The sequence below is a fragment of the Tursiops truncatus genome, chromosome 3, assembly GCF_011762595.2.
Source record: "Tursiops truncatus isolate mTurTru1 chromosome 3, mTurTru1.mat.Y, whole genome shotgun sequence".
Lineage (NCBI taxonomy): Eukaryota > Metazoa > Chordata > Mammalia > Artiodactyla > Delphinidae > Tursiops > Tursiops truncatus.
In genome coordinates, this window is record NC_047036.1 from 163,155,338 (window position 1) to 163,162,607 (window position 7,270).

The following is a 7,270-nucleotide window of genomic DNA, read 5'->3' on the forward strand; positions in this document are numbered from 1 at the left end:
CACAGTGAAATTTTGGAACATGTAGTATATAAAGAAATTATTTTTTTCTATTTCTTTATATTTCCCATAATATATAACATTTTAAAATAAGTAACGTGGATGACTTTAAGTTGTCATAACCCTTTCTGTTCTATGGGGCATTTTTTTTTGTCAACTCCTGTTGGGTGTTATTCATGTTTGTATTGTTGGTGTGGCAAGAACTCTACTGAGGATATAATCTTCTCTTTATATGAGGAATATATCTCCAAGTTTATCACTTATCATTTACTCTTTACTCTTGTTTAATATAGAGAATGTTATAATTTAAGTCTATTAAATCCATCAGTGTTTTTCTTTGTGATATATTAGAAAAATAAGTATTGAATAACACGGATGATTTTAATAATATAAATACAAAACAAGGCAGAAAGGAAAAAATAATTGATAATCAAGAAACAACACCAAATACTACTCTTAAATTTGACCATAACTTGTACTTTTAAAAATTAACACACTGAAGAAAAGGTGGAGCAAATTGAGAAGAGTAAAGAGAACTGGCTCACCCACCACCAGTCCCTCCCATCAGGAAACTTGCACAAGCCCCTTAGATAGCCTCACCCACCACAAGGCAGACAGCAGAAGCAAGAAGAACTACAATCCTACAGCCTGTGGAACAAAAACCACATTCACAGAAAGACAGACAAGATGAAAAGGCAGAGGGCTATGTACCAGAATAAGGAACAAGGTAAAACCCCAGAAAAACAACTAAATGAAGTGGAGATAGGCAACCTTCCAGAAAAAGAATTCAGAATAGTGATAATGAAGATGATCCATGACATCGGAAAAAGAATGGAGGCAAAGATCGAGAAAATGTAAGAAACGTTTAACAAAGACCTAGAAGAATTAAAGAACAAACAAACAGAGATGAACAATACAATAACTGAAATGAAAATTACACTAGAAGGAATCAATAGCAGAATAGCTGATGCAGAAGGATGGATAAGTGACCTGGAAGACAGAATGGCGGAACTCACTGCTGCAGAACAGAATAAAGAAAAAAGAATGAAAAGAAATGAAGACAGCCTAAGAGACCTCTGGGACAACATTGAACGCAACAACATTCGCATTATAGGGGTCCCAGAGGAGATGACAGAGAGAAAGGACCCAAGAAAATATTTTAAGAGATGAAAGGGAAGAACCTACAACCAAGATTACTCTACCTGGCAAGGATCTCATTCAGATTCGATGGAGAAATCAAAAGCTTTACAGACAAGCAAAAGGTAAGAGAATTCAGCACCACAAAACCAGCCCTACAACAAATGATAAAGGAACTTCTCTAAGAGAGAAACACAAGAGAAGAAAAGGACCTACAAAAAGAAACCCAGAACAATTAAGAGAATGGTCATAGGAACATACATATCGATAATTACCTTAAACGTGAATGGATTAAATGCGCCAACCAAAAGACACAGATTGGCTTAATGGATACAAAAACAAGATCTATCTATATGCTGTCTACAAGAGACCCACTTCAGACCTAGGGAAACATACACACTGAAAGTGAGGGGATGGAAAAATATATTCTATGCAAATGGAAATCAAAAGAAAACTGGACTAGCAACTCATATCAGATAAAATAGACTTTAAAATAAAGAATGTTACAAGAGACAAGGAAGGACACTACATAATGATCAAGGCATCAATCCAAGGAGAAGATATAACAATTATAAATATATATGCACCCAACATAGGAGCATCTCAATACGTAAGGCAACTGTTAAGAGCTATAAAAGAGGAAATCGACAGTAACACAATAATAGTGGGGGATTTTAACACCTCACTTACACCAATGGACAGATCATCCAAAATGAAAATAAATAAGGAAACAGAAGCTTTAAATGACACAATAGACCAGATAGATATAATTGATATTTATAGGACAGTCCATCCAAAAACAGCAGATTACACTTTCTTCTCAAGTGCACACAGAATATTCTCCAGGATAGACCACATCCTGGGTCACAAATCAAGCCACAGTAAATTTAAGAAAATTGAAATCATATCAAGCATCTTTTCTGGCCACAATGCTATGAGATTAGAAATGAATTACAGGGAACAAAACATAAAAAACACACACACACATGGAGGCTAAACAATACGTTACTAAATAACCAGGAGATCACTGAAGAAATCAAAGAGGAAATCAAAAAATATCTAGAGACAAATGACAATGAAAACACGACAGCCCAAAACCTATGGGATGCAGCAAAAGCAGTTCTAAGAGGGAAGTTTATAGCTATACAAGTCTACCTCAAGATACAAGAAAAATCTCAAATAAACAATCTAACCTTACACCTAAAGGAACTAGAGAAAGAAGAACAAACAAAACCCAAAGTTAGCAGAAGGAAAGAAATCATAAAGGTCAGAGCAGAAATAAATGAAATAGAAACAAAGAAAACAATAGCAAAAATCAATAAAACCAAAAGCTGGTTCTTTGAGAAGATAAACAAAATTGATAAACCATTAGCCAGACTCATCAAGAAAAAGAGGGAGAGGACTCAAATCAATAAAATTAGAAATGAAAGAGGAGAAGTTACAAGAGACACCGCAGAAATACAAAGAATCCTAGGAGACTACTACAAACAACTTTATGCCAATAAAATGGACAATCTGGAAGAAATGGACAAATTCTTAGAAAGGTATAACCTTCCAAGACTGAACAAGGAAGAAATAGAAAATATGCACAGACCAATCACAAGTAATAAAATTGAAACTGTGATTAAAAATCTTCCAGCAAACAAAAATCCAGGATCAGATGGCTTCACAGGTGAATTCTATCAAACATTTAGAGAAGAGCTAACACCCATCCTTCTCAAATTCTTCCAAAAAATTGCGGAGGAAGGAACACTCCCAAACTCATTCCATGAGGCCACCATCACCCTGATACCAAAACCAGACAAAGATACTACAAAAAAAGAAAATTACAGACCAATAACACTGATGAACATAGATGCAAAAATCCTCAACAAAATACTAGCAAACAGAATCCAACAACACATTAAAAGGATCATACACCATGATTAAGTGGGATTTATCCCAGGGATGCAAGGATTCTTCAATGTACGCAAATCAATCAATGTGATACACAATATTAACAAACTGAAGGAGAAAAACCATATGATCATCTCAATCGATCCAGAAAAAGCTTTTGACAAAATTCAACACCCATTTATGATAAAAACTCTCCAGAAAGTGGGCATAGAGGGAACCTACCTCAACATAACAAAGGCCATATACGACACACCCACAGCAAACATCATTCTCAATGGTGAAAAACTGAAACCATTTCCTCTAAGATCAGGAACAAGACAAGATGTCCACTCTCACCACTATTATTCAACATAGTTTTGGAAGTCCTAGCCATGGCAATCAGAGAAGAAAAAGAAATAAAAGGAATACAAATTGGGAAAGAAGAAGTAAAACTGTCACTGTTTGCAGATGACATGATACTATACATAGAGAATCCTAAAGATGCCACCAGAAAACTACTAGAGCTAATGAATGAATTCGGTAAAGTTGCAGTATACAAAATTAATGCACAGAAATCTCTTGCATTCCTATACACTAATGATGAAAAATCTGAAAGAGAAATTAAGGAAACACTCCCATTTACCATTGCAACAAAAAGAATAAAATACCTGGGAATAAACCAGCTAGAGAGACAAAAGACCTGTATGCAGAAAACTATAAGACACTGTTGAAAGAAATTAAAGATGATACCAACAGATGGAGAGATATACCATGTTCTTGGATTGGAAGAATCAATATTGTGAAAATGACTATACTACCCAAAGCAATCTACAGATTCAATGCAACCCCCATCAAATTACCAATGACATTTTTTACGGAACTAGAACAAAAAATCTTAAAATTTGTACGGAGACACAAAAGACCCCGAAGAGCCAAAGCAAGCTTGAGGGGAAAAAAACAGAGCTGGAGGAATCAGACTCCCTGACTTCAGACTATACTACAGAGCTACAGTAAGCAAGACAATATGGTACTGGCACAAAACAGAAATATAGATCAATGGAACAAGATAGAAAGCCCAGAGATAAACCCACAAACCTATGGTCAACTAATCTATGACAAAGGAGACAAGGATATACAATGGAGAAAAGACAGTCTCTTCAATAAGTGGTGCTGGGAAAACTGGACAGCTACATGTAAAAGAATGAAATCAGAACACTCCCTAACACCATACACAAAAATAAACTCAAAATGGATTCAAGACCTAAATGTAAGACCAGACACTATAAAATTCTTAGAGGAAAACATAGGAAGAACACTCTTTGACACAAATCACAGCAAGATCTTTTTTGATCCACCTCCTAGAGTAATGGAAATAAAAACAAAAATAAACAAATGGGACCTAATGAAACTTCAAAGCTTTTGCACAGCAAAGGAAACCATAAACAAGACAAAAAGACAACCCTCAGAATGGGAGAAAATATTTGCAAACAAATCAACGGACAAAGGATTAATCTCCAAAATATATAAACAGCTCATGCAGCTCAATATTAAAAAAACAAAAAACCCAGTCCAAAATTGGGCAGAAGACCTAAATAGACATTTCTCCAAAGAAGACATACAGATGGTCAAGAAGCACATGAAAAGCTGCACAACATCACTAATTATTAGAGAAATGAAAATCAAAACTACAATGAGGTATCACCTCACACCTGTTAGAATGGGCATCATCAGAAAATCTAGAAACAACAAATGCTGGAGAGGGTGTGGAGAAAAGGGAACCCTCTTGCACTGTTGGTGGGAATGTAAATTGATACAGCCACTATGGAGAACAGTATGGAGGTTCCTTAAAAAACTAAAAATAGAATTACCATATGAGCCAGCAATCCCACTACTGGGCATATACCCAGAGAAAACCATAATTCAAAAAGACACGTGCACCCCAATATTCATTGTGGCACTATTTACAATAGCCAGGTCATGGAAGCAACCTAAATGCCCATCGACAGATGAATGGATAAAGAGGATGTGGTATATATATACAATGGAATATTACTCAGCCATAAAAAGGAACGAAATTGGGTCATTTGTAGAGATGTGGATGGATCTAGAGACTGTCATACAGAGTGAAGTAAGTCAGAAGGATAAAAACAAATATTGTGTATTAATGCATATATGTGCAACCTAGAAAAATGGTACAGATGAACCGGTTTGCAGGGCAGAAATTGAGACACAGATGTAGAGAAGAAACGTATAGGCACCAAGCAGGAGAAAGTGGTGGTGGTGGTGGTGGTGGTGGTGGTGTGATGAATTGGGCTATTCGGATTGACATGTATACCCTGATGTGTATAAAATTGGTGACTAATAAGGACCTGCTGTATAAAAAATAAATAAAATTAAGAAAAAAGAGAACTGGCTCAATCAACATACAAGAAACACAAATGATAAATAGAAAACATAAGATAAATGTAAAATAAGGTGGCAAAAGTACATTAAACATATCAATAATCACATTAAATGTAAGTGGATTAAGTTCCCCTGTTAGAAGAGAGTTACTTTCAGACTTCCTTAAAAAACAAAATCCAGCTACGTACTATTTCTTTTTTCTTTTGTTTCTTCAGCTATGTACTATTTATTAAAAAAACATCAATTAAGAGAAAATGACAAAGAGGTTGAAAACAAGAGACATATCAGACAAATACTAACAACAAGAGCAAGAAGATGTTATGGTAATGTTAGACTAAAATTAAAGGCCAATTTTAAAAAGGGAAGAGGGGGAGATTTTATACTGATATGAGGTTATGTCATCAAAAACTATAATGATAGTAGCCAATATTTATTGAGCACTTATAACATGTCAGGTATTATGATAAGTGTTTTGCATATAGGCATTATATCATCCAATCCTCAGTGCTATCTCATTATTGCCCCCACTCAACAGTTTAGGAAACTTGAGGCACAGAGAAATTAGGTAGGTCACAGGCTGGCTAGTTAAGTATCAAAAACCAGTACTCTTAACCATTGGGCTATGCAACTGATACCATACCTTTGAAAAATATAAAGCAAAATCTGTTAGGAATACTATTCCTATACTTTCATCTAATATCTTAAAGTTCTTTTTTAAGTTTGAGTCAGTCTTCCTGGAATTTATTGTTGTGAATGATGTGAAATGGGGATCTAAGAACTTAATCCTTTAGCCAATTGTCCCACTGCCTCCTTCCCCCATTGATTTGAAATACTACCCCCTAACCCATACTAAAAGTCCATACATGCCTGAGTCTGCTTCTGAGCTATTGTTTCTTTGATCTATTTGTGTATTCCTGTGACAGTAACACACACAAAGAGCTTTAATCTCTAGCCATAACTCATTATTCAGTGTTCCCAGAACATGTATTCCCCCCTTGCCTCTGTGTTTTTGCTCACAATATATCCCCAAGTTGCAACATTTCTCACCCACTGCACTAACCATTCTCCATGACTTGATATTCATCCTTTAAGATCTACTTTCAACCAACTATGCCAGATTTCTTTATTTCTCTTCCACATATCCTTATCAGTTAAAAAAATTATGCTAATACACCACATATGACAATGTGTTGAGTTAGTTTTATTGGAATGGATCAATCTCATCTCTCTCTCCACATCTTCCCTCCAATCCTCCACTTGTAGCACCCTTGCAGGAAAGGGCTTTGTAACCTTAGCATGTAGCAATCAACTGATACTCTGTAGGTTACTTATTGAGAAAAATAATACACGCAGTGCTTGAAATATAAACGATATCAGGGAACTGGTCACAGTGGTTGTTTCTGGGGAGGAAAACTTAGGGATGGAAGGAGATCCCCCATTTGAACTTTTCCTATATGTATGTATTATCTGTACGACATAACAAATACATAATTTTAAAAAGAACAGTCAGATCTATCTATTGTCTTGAATAGAGTTTCACATTTTATTTTTAGTAAGAAAGGCAAATTGTAGAAGAAGTAGAATATATAATCTTATTTTTAGAAGAAATCAGAAATTCTGAACAAAACAATCTTACTTATGGGTATGTTTTTGCAGGGCATTGGGTTAAGGCAAAGGAGAAGGCAGGGCGGGGCAGGGTCGGGGGGAAGGAAGGGGGAGAGGAAAGTAGAACATCAAGCGTGCCAACGAGCCAGCGAGGTCCCGCCTCTATTCCGCCCACCAAGCCCTGGCCCTCTCCCAATCCCCACTCATCGGGCTTCAGCTCTGTCCTTAGCCCCGACCAGTCGGCGTACACTCC